Source organism: Aegilops tauschii, chromosome 4 (assembly GCF_002575655.3).
Source record: "Aegilops tauschii subsp. strangulata cultivar AL8/78 chromosome 4, Aet v6.0, whole genome shotgun sequence".
Classification (NCBI taxonomy): domain Eukaryota; kingdom Viridiplantae; phylum Streptophyta; class Magnoliopsida; order Poales; family Poaceae; genus Aegilops; species Aegilops tauschii.
This window is the reverse complement of record NC_053038.3, coordinates 89,725,797-89,740,058: the sequence shown is the minus strand read 5'-3', so window position 1 is coordinate 89,740,058 and position 14,262 is coordinate 89,725,797.

Below are 14,262 nucleotides of genomic sequence, written 5' to 3'. Positions count from 1 at the left end.
GGAACATGTGGGAGCCAACATGGGTATCCAGATCCCGCTGTTGGTTATTGGCCGGAGAACGTCTCGGTCATGTCTGCATGGTTCCCGAACCCGTAGGGTCTACACACTTACGGTTCGATGACGCTAGGGTTATAGGGAATAGATATACGTGGTTACCGAATGTTGTTCGGAGTCCCGGATGAGATCCCGGACGTCACGAGGAGTTCCGGAATGGTCCGGTGGTAAAGATTTATATATGGGAAGTCCTGTTTTGGTCACCGGAAAAGTTTCGGGTGCTATCGGTAACGTACCGGGACCACCGGGAGGGTCCCGGGGGTCCACCAGGTGGGGCCACCGACCCCAGAGGGCTGCGTGGGCCAAGTGTGGGAAGCGACCAGCCCCTAGGTGGGCTGGTGCGCCTCCCACAAGGGGCCCAAGGCGCAGGGAAGGGGGGAAAGGGGAAACCCTAGGCTCAGATGGGCCTAAGGCCCACCTAGTGGTGCACCCCCCTCTCTCCCCCCCTTGGCCGCCCCCAAGTCCCATCTAGGGCTGGCCGCACCCCTTGGGAGGGAACCCTAGATGGGGGCGCAGCCCCTCCCCCTCCCCTATTATATTGGGGGTTTTGGGGCTGCCATACACACGAGAACATCTCTCTTTGGCGCAGCCCTACCCCTCTCCCTCCTCGTCTCTCGCAGTGCTTGGAGAAGCCCTGCTGGAGTACCACGCTCCTCCACCACCACCACGCCGTCGTGCTGCTGCTGGACGGAGTCTTCCCCAACCTCTCCCTCTCTCCTTGCTGGATCAAGGCGTGGGAGACGTCACCGGGCTGCATGTGTGTTGAACGCGGAGGCGCCGTGGTTCGGCGCTTAGATCGGAATCAACCGCGATCTGAATCGCTACGAGTACGACTCCTTCATCCGCGTTCTTGCAACGCTTACGCATCGCGATCTACAATGGTATGTAGATGCACTCCCCTTCCCCTCGTTGCTAGATTACTCCATAGATTGATCTTGGTGATGCGTAGAAAATTTTGAATTTCTGCTACGTTCCCCAACAGTTTTCAATGGTGAACATCACTATGTTGATCATATCTACTATATGATTCATGCTCGACCTTTCGGTCTCCAGTGTTCCGAGGCCATATCTGCATATGCTAGGCTCGTCAAGTTTAACCCGAGTATTCTGCGTGTGCAAAACTGGCTTGCACCTGTTGTATGTGAACGTAGAGCTTATCACACCCGATCATCACGTGGTGTCTCAGCACGAAGAACTGTCACAACGGTGCATACTCAGGGAGGACACTTATACCTTGAAATTTAGTGAGAGATCATCTTATAATGCTACCGTCAAAGTAAGCAAAATAAGATGCATAAAGGATAAACATCACATGCAATCAATATAAATGATATGATATGGCCATCATCATCTTGTGCCTTTGATCTCCATCTCCAAAGCACCGTCATGATCACCATCGTCACCGACGCGACACCTTGATCTCCATCTCCAAAGCACCGTCATGATCACCATCGTCACCGACGCGACACCTTGATCTCCATCGTAGCATCGTTGTCATCTCGCCAACTAGTGCTTCTACGACTATCGCTACCGCATAGTGATAAAGTAAAGCAATTACATGGCGATTGCATTTCATACAATAAAGCGACAACCATATGGCTCCTGCTAGTTGCCGATAACTCGGTTACAAAACATGATCATCTCATACAATAAAATTTAGCATCATGTCTTGACCATATCACATCACAGCATGCCCTGCAAAAACAAGTTAGACGTCCTCTACTTTGTTGATGCAAGTTTTACGTGGCTGCTATGGGATGAGCAAGAACCGTTCTTACCTATGCATCAAAACCACAATGATATTTCGTCAAGTATGTGCTGCATTAACCTTCTCAAGGACCGGGCGTAGCCACACTCGATTCAACTAAAGTTGGAGAAACTGACACCCGCCAGCCACCTGTGTGCAAAGCATGTCGGTAGAACCAGTCTCGCGTAAGCGTACGCGTAATGTTGGTCCGGGCCGCTTCATCCAACAATACCGCCGAATCAAAGTATGACATGCTGGTAAGCAGTATGACTATTATCGCCCACAACTCTTTGTGTTCTACTCGTGCATATAACATCTGCGCATAGACCTGGCTCTGATACCACTGTTGGGGAACGTAGTAATTTCAAAAAAATTCCTACACACACGCAAGATCATGGTGATGCATAGCAACGAGAGGGGAGTGTGTTGTCTACGTACCCTCGTAGACCGTAAGCGGAAGCGTTTATCAACGCAGTTTATATAGTCGTACACCTTCACGATCCGTCCCGATCAAGTACCAAACGTACAGCATCTCCGCGTTCAGCACACGTTCAGCTCGATGACGTCCTCGCCTTCTTGATCCAGCAAGAGGGGCGAAGTAGTAGATGAGTTCCGGCAACACGACGGCGTGGAGACGGTGTTGGTGAAGAACAATCTCCGCAGGGCTTCGCCTAAGCACTACGAAAACTATGACAGAGGATAAACTAGAGGGGACGGGGTTGCCGGCACACGGCTTGGTGTTTCTTGATGTGTCTTTGGTGCTAGCCCTGCCCCTCTATTTATATGTTGAGCCCTGGGGTTGAAACTTGGAGTAAAAGCCTCCTCAAAGTCGGTTTTGCCCGAAAGGTAAGAGTCCTACACGGACTCTAGGGCTAGACGCCAGGGTTCCCGGCGTCTACCCCCTAGACGCCAGGGTTCCTGGCGTCTAGCCTCTGGTCTCCGCAAAACTTCCTTTTGCACTTTCCAAAAGCCTCGTGGGCTTTCCCCTTTGGCCCAAATAAAGTGTTCTCGTACCCCAAACATTTCGGGAAACATCCGGAACCCCTTCCAGTGAATTCTGGGACCCTTCCGGAGACCAAACACTATTATCCCATATATCAAACTTTATCTCCAGACCATTCTGGAGTTCCTCGTCATGTCCGTGATCTCATCCGAGACTCCAAACAACATTCGGTCACCAACATACATAACTCATATAATACTATACCGTCAAGGAACGTTTAAGCGACCTACGGGTTCGAGAACTATGTAGACATGACCGAGACACCTCTCTGGTCAATAACCAATAGGGGAACCTGGATGCCCATATTGGCTCCTACATATTCTATGAAGATCTTTATGGGTCGAACCGCATAACAACATACGTTGTTCCCTTCGTCATCGGTATGTTACTTGCCCGATATTCGATCGTCGGTATGTCAATACCTAGTTCAATCTCGTTACCGGCAAGTCTCTTCACTCGTTCCGTAATGCATCATCCCGCAACTAACTCATTAGTCACAATGCTTGCAAGGCTTATAGTGATGTGCATTACCGAGAGGGCCCAGAGATACCTCTCTGATACACGGAGTGACAAATCCTAATCTCGATCTATGCCAACTCAACAAACACCTTCGGAGACACCTGTAGAGCATCTTTATTATCACCCAGTTACGTTGTGACGTTTGATAGCACACAAAGTGTTCCTCCGGTATTCGGGAGATGCATAATCTCATAGTCAAAGGAACATGTATAAGTCATGAAGAAAGCAATAGCAATATACTAAACGATCAAATGCTAAGCTAACGGAATGGGTCAAGTCAATCACATCATTCTCTAATGATGTGATCCCGTTAATCAAATGACAGCTCATGTCTATGGCTAGGAAACTTAACCATCTTTGATTCAACGAGCTAGTCAAGTAGAGGCATACTAGTGACACTCTGTTTGTACATGTACTAAGTTTCCGGTTAATACAATTCTAGCATGAATAATAAACATTTATCATGATATAAGGAAATAAATAATAACTTTATTATTGCCTCTAGGGCATATTTCCTTCACGCACGTGTCGTAGTAGAGGTGTGCACGTAACATGTACACGTACGTACAACGTACAGGGTGCAAGAAAGTAAATACGGCCACGTACGTACATACGGGCGGGGTCTCGAACGCCTACTCGCGCATACTTACGGCCAGGGCTCGTGTACATGGCTGTGGCTGGGTCGGAACGAAGAAACTACGTCGTCATCGTGTTCATGGGGAGGCAACGGAATGCATCGCGTTCATCGGGAGGCAATGGAACGCGTGCTGTTCATCGGGAGCCAACCGGCTTGGACGGAACAGCCGATGGAAACGAGGCCTGGCGTACCGCAGAACGGAGGAAACGGCCTTGTGTTCGACCGGCCACGGTCGAAACGGGATCCTGTTCATCGGGAAGGGTCTGGCGTATCGCAAAACGGAGGAAACATACCTCCTATAGTCGAAATGGGGTCCTATTGATCAGGAGGGGTGTGGCGTACCGCAAAACGGAGGAAACAGACTTGTGTTGGAGCGCTACGGTTGAAACGGTGGTCCTGTTCATCGGGAGGCGTGTGGCGTACCGCAAAACGGGACTCCATGGGATACTGTTCATCTCCACCGTCGACCTCCTCCAGCCTCCACGGGCTACGGTTCATCCACCGTCGACCTCCTCCAGCCTCCAACTGCGACTGTTCATCCACGGGCTCCTGTTCATACAGCCTCCACCACGCGCTCCTCCACCGGCTACTGTTCAACCAGCCCTCTCCACGGGGTCCTGTTCAACCACCCTTCCACGGGCTACTGATCATCCAGCCTTCCACCGGCTACTGTTCAACCAGCCCTCCACCGGCTACTGTTCAACTAGCCCTCCACGGGGTCTTGTTCATCCAGCCCTCCACGGGGTCCTGTTCATCCACCGGCTCGATCGATCGGGGTCCTGTTCATCCAGCGGCAACGGCCTCTACTACCACGGGTTCCTGTTCATCCAACCCCCCACCGGGAACTGTTCATCCAAACCCCCCTAACAACGCTCACTGTTCATCAAGGGAAGGAGGCAACAGTGTTCGATCGGCTTTAGTTAGCAGCAGTAGCGAAGGAATCACTCGGGTTCAGTTAACAGCAAGGGATCGATCGATCGCTCGGGTTCAGTAACGCGTAGCCTGCAGTGCAATCGCTCGGGTTCAGTTAGAGCCCAACGCCTCGCTCGGTTCAGTTAGAGCGCAACGCCTCGCACACACGCGCGTACGTACGAGAGAAATGCGCATCACTCGGCCCCCGACCACCCACCGTAACCGGGAACTCCCCCGATATTTTCCTCGCCCTCGCTTCTACCACGGTTTTCTCCATCATGGACGACCCAAAGAATGTCATGCAGCTGCGTCTCCGGCCCGCCCAGGACGAAAAGCCCATTTTCTGTCATGATTTTTTGTCATAGAAGTAGGAGCCCACCACATCTATGATGATACCAGGTTTTGTCACAATTATCGTCATAGAAGTGTCATAAGCATGACAAAAAAAATTCGTTCGGCCCAAAATGTAATGGATATGTCTTTTTTGTAGTGTATAGATACGTTGGAGACGTATGATACGTCCATTTTGCATCATGCTTTTATATCGATATTTATTGCATTATGGGCTATTATTACACATTATGTCACAATACTTATGCCTTTTCTCTCTTATTTTACAAGGTTCACATGAAGAGGGAGAATGCCGGCAGCTGGAATTCTGGGCTGGAGAAGGAGCAAATACTAGAGACCTATTCTGCACAACTCCAAAAGTCCTGAAACTTCACGAAAGTTATTTTTGGAATATATTAAAAATATTGGGCGAAGAAAGCACTAGAGGGGGGCCACCCCCTGTCCATGAGGGTGGAGGGGGCGCCCTACCCCCTGGGCGCGCCCCCTGCCTCGTGGGCCACCTAGAAGCCCCCCGATGCCCATCTTCTGGTATAAGGTGTCTTTTGCCCTGAAAAAACCAGAAGGAAGCTTTTGGGACGAAGCGCCGCCGTCTCGAGGCGGAACCTGGGCAGAACCAATCTAGGGCCCCGGCGGAGCTGTTCTGCCGGGGAAACATCCCTCTGGAAGGGGGAAATCGTCACCATCCGCATCACCATCGATCCTCTCAGTGAGAGGGGGTCAATCTCCATCAACATCTTCACCAGCACCATCTCCTCTCAAACCCTAGTTCATCTCTTGTATCCGATCTTTGTCTCAAAACCTCAGATTGGTACGTGTGGTTGCTAGTAGTGTTAATTACTCCTTGTAGTTGATGCTAGTTGGTTTATTCTGTGGAAGATCATATCTTCAGATCCTTTATGCATATTAAAACCCCTCTGATTATGAACAAGAATATGATTTGTGAGTAGTTACGTTTGTTCCTGAGGACATGGGAGAAGTCTTGTTATAAGTAGTCATGTGAATTGGGTATTCGTTCGATATTTTGATGAGATGTATGTTGTCTTTCCTCTAGTGGTGTTATGTGAACGTCGACTACATGACACTTCACCATTATTTGGGCCTAGGGGAAGGCATTGGGAAGTAATAAGTAGATGATGGGTTGCTAGAGTGACAGAAGCTTAAACCCTAGTTTATGCATTGCTTCATAAGGGGCTGATTTGGATCCACGTGTTTCATGCTATGGTTAGGTTTACCTTAATTCTTCTTTCGTAGTTGCGGATGCTTGCGAGAGGGGTTAATCATAAGTGGGATGCTTGTCCAAGGAAGGGCATTACCCAAGCACCGGTCCACCCACATATCAAATTATCAAAGTAATGAACACGAATCATATGAGCATGATGAAAACTAGCTTGACGATAATTCCCATGTGTCCTCGGGAGCGCTTTCCTTTATATAAGAGTTTGTCCAGGCTTGTCCTTTGCTACAAAAAGGATTGGGCCACCTTGCTGCACCTTGTTTACTTTTGTTACTTGTCACCCGTTACGAATTACCTTACCATAAAACTATCTGTTACCGATAATTTCAGTGCTTGCAGAGAATACCTTACTAAAAACCGCTTGTCATTTCCTTCTGATCCTTGTTGGGTTTGACACTCTTATTGAAAGGACTACGATAGATCCCCTATACTTGTGGGTCATCAAGACTCTTTTCTGGTGTCGTTGCCGGGGAGTGAAGCGCCTTTGGTAGGTGGAATTTGGTAAGGAAAAATTTATATAGTGTGCTGAAATTTACTGTCACTTGTTACTATGGAAAATAATCCTTTGAGGGGCTTGTTCGGGGTATCTTCACCCCGACCAGTAGAGCAAAGAGTTGCTCCTCAACCTACTGAACCTACTGAAAATGTTTACTTTGAAATTCCTTCGGGTATGATAAAGAAACTGCTAGCTAATCCTTTTACAGGAGATGGAACATTACATCCCGATATGCACCTAATCTATGTGGATGAAGTTTGTGGACTATTTAAGCTAGCAGGTATGCCCGAGGATGTTATCAAGAAGAAGGTCTTCCCTTTATATTTTAAGGGAAAGGCATTGACATGGTTTAGGCTATGTGATGATATTGGATCATGGAACTACAACCGATTGAAATTGGAATTTCATCAGAAGTTTTATCCTATGCATCTGGTTCATCATGATCGTAATTATATATATAATTTTTGGCCTCGCAAAGGAGAAAGTATCGCTCAAGCTTGGGGGAGGCTTAAGTCAATGTTATATTCATGCCCCAATCATGAGCTCTCAAGAGAAATTATTATTCAAATTTTTTATGCTCGGCTTTCTCTCAATAATCGCTCCATGCTCGATACTTCTTGTACTGGTTCTTTTATGATGAAGACTATGGAATTCAAATGGGATTTATTGGAAAGAATTAACGCAACTCTGAAGATTTGGAACTCGATGAAGGTAAGGAGTCAGGCATAACACCTAAGTTTGATTGTGTTAAATCTTTTATGGGTACCAATGTTTTTCGTGAATTTAGCACTAAATATGGACTTGACTCTGAGATAGTAGCTTCTTTCTGTGAATCATTTGCTACTCATGTTGATCTCCCTAAGGAGAAGTGGTTTAAATATCATCCTCCCATTGAAGTAAAAGTAGTTGAACCTATTAAAGTTGAAGAAAAGACTATCACTTATAATGTTGATCCTATTGTTCCTACCGCTTATATTGAGAAACCACCTTTTCGTGTTAGAATAAAGGATCATGCTAAAGCTTCAAATGTAGTTCGCAAGAGTAATGCTAGAACACCTACACCCCCTGAGCAAATTAAAGTTGAACCTAGTATTCCTATGGTTAAGGATCTCTTGGTTGATAATATTGATGTGCATGTTATTTACTTCTGTACTGAAGCTGCTAGAATTGCCAGACCCGATACTAAAGGTAAACATAGACCTGCTGTTGGCATGCCTGTTGTTTCTGTTAAAATCGGACATCATTGTTATCATGGCTTATGCGATATGAGTGCTAGTGCGAGTGCAATACCTCATTCCTTATACAAAGAAATTATGCATGATATTGCACCTGCTGAAACAGAAGGTATTGATGTTACAATTAAGATTGCTAATAGAGATACCATTTCACCAATTGGGATTGTTAGAGATGTTGAAGTCTTGTGTGGGAAAGTTAAATATCCTACGGATTTTCTTGTTCTTGGTTCCCCACAAGATGAATTTTGTCCCATTATATTTGGTAGACCCTTCTTGAATACTGTTAATGCTAGGATAGACTGCGAAAAGGATATTGTTACTGTTGGTTTAGGGGATATGTCTCATGATTTTAATTTTGCTAAATTTCGTAGACAACCCCATGATAAAGAATTGCCTAGTAAATATGAAATTATTGGTCTTTCTTCTATTGCTGTTCCTCCTAATGATCCTTTAGAACAATACTTGCTTGACCATGAAAATGATATGTTCATGAATGAAAGAAGGGAAATAGATGAAGTATTCTTTAAACAGGGACCTATTTTGAAACACAACTTGCCTGTTGAAATTCTAGGGGATCCTCCTCCACCCAAGGGTGATCCCGTGTTTGAACTGAAACCATTACCTGATACTCTTAAATATGCTTATCTTGATGAAAAGAAGATATATCCTGTTATTATTAGTGCTAACCTTTCAGAGCAGGAAGAAGAGAAATTATTGAAAACTCTGAAGAAGCACCGTGCTGCCATTGGATATACTCTCGATGATCTTAAGGGCACTAGTCCCACTCTATGCCAGCACAAAATAAAATTGGAGAAAGACGCTAAACCGGTTGTTGATCACCAACGACGGTTAAATCCTAAGATGAAGGTAGTGGTAAGAAATGAAATACTAAAGCTTCTGGAGGTAGGTATAATTTATCCTGTTGCTGATAGTCAGTGTGTAAGTCTTGTCCATTGTGTCCCTAAGAAGGGAGGTATTACTGTTGTTCCTAATGACAAAGATGAATTGATCACACAAAGAATTGTTACAGGTTATAGAATGGTAATTGATTTCCGCAAATTAAATAAAGCTACTAGAAAGGATCATTACCCTTTACCTTTTATTGATCAAGTTTCGAAAAATATGTCCACATATTTAGAGATAGAGGTGTCGATAAAATAAAATACAGACATGAGGGCATCATGATCATTCTTAGAATAGCATCATATATATATTGTCATATGATTTATTATGATGAAGTAACAATCTATTCACAATGTAAAGTATGAATCAGAAACTTCATTGAAAACTAACAAACTATAATCTCAGTCATTGAAGCAATTGCAATATAAGAGCTTTTCAGCAAGTTCACATACTCAACTATCATTTAGTCTTTCACAATTGCTAACACTCACACAATACTTATGGGTATGAAGTTTCAATCGAACACAGAGAAAGATAGGGGCTTATAGTTTTGCCTCCCAACCTTTTACCTCAAGGGTAATGTCAACAATACTGATTTAAAACCCACATCCAATTGGATATATATATCAGTATCTTTCCAACACATAGTGCTTGCCAAAGGATAAAGTGTAAAAAGGAAAGGTGAAGATCACCATGACTCTTGTATAAGGTATAAGACAAAAATAAAAGATAGGCCCTTCGCAGAGGGAAGCAGAGGTTTCCATGCGCTTATTTGTTTGTATGCTCAATCCCCTAGTGCAAAAGAACGTCACGTTGTATTGCCCCTTATGATAGCAACCTTTATTATGCAGTCCGTCACTTTTATTGCTTTGCCATCATAAGTTCGTATAACGCTCAATTTTCTCTTACACTAAATGATCTAACACTTTTAGAAGCAATTTTTATTGCCTTATTGCACCGATGACAACTTACTTGAAGGATCTTGCTCAATCCTTCGGTAGGTATGGTGGACTCTTGGAAATAAGATTTGGGTTTATGGGTTTTTGGATGCAGAAGTAGTATCTCTACTTGGTGCGGAATTTTTGGCTATCAAAGATGGGGGGCAAGCACCACATGTTGAAGGATCTATGAAAATATGACTTCTATGTGAATATGAACAAACATAAATCATTACGTTGTCTTCCTTGTCCAGCGTAAAAAAAATTGGCATATAATATTTTGATGGGGGCTCACAATCACAAAAGATTTCTAGGATAGTGTATTTGCATGTGAAAGTTCTCTTCCTTATACTAATTATTCGTGAATTGCTTGTATGACCAAAATTGTGATTGTCAAGCCTCAAAAGATTTCACTTTCTAAACCCAATGTGAAGCTACCACTAGGCATGATATAATTTCAACTTTATGACATTCAATTTATTCAACAATTTGCTCATAGGATATAAGTGAAGCACAAGAGCAAATGACAAACTACTCCAAAAAGATAAAAGTGAAGATAAAACGAGTAGTTAAGTAAATGGGTAGCTAATTGAGGACTCTCTCTTATTTAAAACTTTCAGATCTAAGTATTTTATTAAAACAGCAAGCAAAACAAAATAAAATGACATTTCAAGGATAGCACACATCATGTGAAGAAGCAAAAACTTAGGCTCAACCGATACTAACCGATAAATGTTGAAGAAGAAAGGTGGGATGCCTACCGGGGCATCCCCAAGCTTAGATGCTTGAGACTTCTTGAAATATTATCTTGGGGTGCCTTGGGAATCCCCAAGCTTGAGCTTTTGTGTCTGCTTAATTCCTCTCATATACGGTTTTCCTAAATCTCAAAAGCTTCATCCACACAAAACTCAACAAGTACTCGTGAGATAAGTTAGTATAAACCAATGCAAAAACCATATCATACTCTACTGTAGCAAATCATTAAAATTATTATTTCAACATTGCATACTAAATGCCTCTGCATATTTAATACTCCTATCCTCAAATAGAATCATTAAACAAGCAAACATATGCAAACAATGCAAACATAACAGCAATCTGCCAAACTAGTATAGTCTGTAAAGAATGCAAGATTCATTATACTTCCCTAACTCCAAAAATTATGAAAATTTTACCACACGGTAGAGAATTTATCAGAGCTTAAAATGCAAAAAGTTTCGACATTTTATCACACTCTTACTTTTCTAGGGAATTTTTGCAACATCGATAAACTTTCTGTTTTCAAACAGCAACATGTATACTTGCAAGATAAGCATGGCAAAGGCTATCAATGCCGCTTTTATTGAAATAAAAGATGCCAAACATTATTATAAATAACAGCAAGCAAAACCTAACAAAATAATTTGACGCTCCAAGCAAAACTCATATCATGTGAAGAATGAAAACATAGCTCCAAGTGAGGTTACCGATAATGTTGAAGACGAAAGAGGGGATGCCTTCCGGGGCATCCCCAAGCTTAGTTGCTTGGATATTCCTTGGATATTAACTTGCGGGTGCCTTGGGCATCCCCAAGATTAGGGTCTTGTCAATCCTTATTCTCCTCATATCGACATCTCACCCAAAACTTGAAAACTTCAATCACACAAAACTTAATGGAACTTCGTGAGATAGGTTAGTATGATAAAGAGCAAACCATTTCACTTTGATACTGTCAAAGACAAGACTCATAATTGTTTCCACACAATGCATACTGTAGCATATCATTTCCACAATTTATATTGAGCAATATAAGCCATAGAAACTGGATAGCAAGCAAAATATGCATTGAAAACAGAATCTGTCAAAAACAGAACATTCTGTAGTAATCTGTACTCAAACCATACTTATGCTACTACAAAAATTATGAAACAAACTGGAACACGTGAGAAATTTGTATATTAAACTTCTGCAAAAATAATCAACTCAAAAGCATTCTTCTGTTAAAAATGAGACCTATTTTCGTGAGCGTAAAAGTTTCTGTTTTTCAGCAAGATGAAATCAACTATCACCCAACATGATCCCAAAGGCTTTACTTGGTACTTTATTGAAACAAAAGCTATAGAACATGATTACTACAGTGGCCTAATCTTGTAAACACACAAAAACAGTAGGTAAAAGTGTTGGGTTGTCTCCCAACAAGCGCTTTTCTTTAATTCCTTTTAGCTAGGCATGATGATTTCAATGATGCTCGCATAAAAGAAAAGAATTGAAACACAAAGAGAGCATCATGAAGCATATGACTAGCACATTTAAGTCTAACCTACTTCCTATGCATAGGGATTTTGTGAACAAATAATTTATGGGAACAAGAATCAACTAGCATAGGAAGGCAAAATAAGTGCAACTTCAAAATCAACACATAGAGAGGAAACTTGATATTATTGCAATTCCTACAAGCATAAGTTCCTCCCTCATAATAATTTTCAGTAGCATCATGAATGAATTCAACAATATAGCTATCACATAAATCATTCTTTTCATGAGCCACATGCATAAAAAATTTATTACTCTCCACATAAGCAAATTTATTCTCATGAATAGTAGTGGGAGCAAACTCAACAAAATAACTATCACGAGAGTGAAAATTAAAATCATGATGACAAGTTTCATGGTTATCATGATTTTTTGTAGCATACATGTCATCACCATAATCATCATAGATAGCAACTTTGTTATCATAGTCAATTGAAGCCTCATCCAAAATGGTGGATTCATCACTAAATAAAGTCATGACCTCTCCAAATCCACTTTCATCATTATAATCATCATAAATAGGAGGCATGCAATCATTATAACAAATTTGCACATCAAATCTTGGGGGCCTAAAAATATCATCTTCATCAAACATAGCATCCCCAAGCTTATGGCTTTGCATATCATTAGCATCATGGATATTCAAAGAATTCATACTAACAACATTGCAATCATGCTCATCATTCAAATATTTTGTGCCAAACATTTTATTGACTTCTTCTTCTAACAATTGAGCACAATTTTCTGATCCATCATTTTCAAGAAAGATATTATAAAGACAGTCAATAATATGATGCAACCTCAATTCCATTTTTTGTAGTTTTCTTTATAAACCAAACTAGTGATAAAACAAGAAACTAAAAGATTCAATTGCAAGATCTAAAGATATACCTTCAAGCACTCACCTCCCCAGCAACGGCGCCAGAAAAGAGCTTCGTTGACGGGATGTGAGTGCCACTTACCTAATCTCCTCTGCAATGGCGCCAGAAAAGAGCTTGATGTCTACTACGCAACTTTATTCTTGTAGACTCGTGTTGGGCCTCCAAGCGCAGAGTTTTGTAGGACAGTAGCAATTTTCCCTCAAGTGGATGACCTAAGGTTTATCAATCTGTGGGAGGTGTAGGATGAAGATGGTCTCTCTCAAACAACCCTGCAACCAAATACAAGAAATCTCTTGTGTCCCCAACACACCCAATACAATGGCAAATTGTATAGGTGCACTAGTTCGGTGAAGAGATGGTGATAAAAGTGTAATATTGATGGTAGAAATATATTTTTATAATCTGAATAAATAAAAACAGCAAGGTAGCAAATAGTAAACGGGCACAAAAACGGTATTGCAGTGCTTAAAAATGAGGCCTAGGGTCCGTACTTTCGCTAGTGCAACCTCTCAACAATGCTAACATAGTTGGATCATATGATTATCCCTCAAAGTGTAATAAAGAATCACTCCTGAGTTCCTATTAGCGGGGAACAAAAGATAGATATTTTTTGTAGGGTACGAGACCACCTCAAAGCTATTCTTTCCGTTCGATCTATTCAAGAGTTCGTACTAAAATCACACAAAGCTATTTTTTCCGTTCGATCTATCCTAGAGTTCATACTAGAATAACACCAAAGCAAATTCATATTCATAATACTCAATCCATCACAAGGAACTACGAGGGGACCCCAAAGTTTCACTACTACAGGATGCTGCTAACGCGACACTACGATCAGAGACCCTTCGAGAAACTGTGTGCGATGCAATAATCGCAAACGATGATGTATGAAAACCGTCAGAAATGTATAAAACGTTTGCGATGACGGATGCATCAAACACGGTTCAGGTTTTATTTGCGTGTGCGATGAAGGGCATACGGTTCAGTTCAATGAACTATTTGCAATGAGGAGGAACAAAAGAAATGGGCGACCAGATGAAGGCGTGTGCGATACACAGCA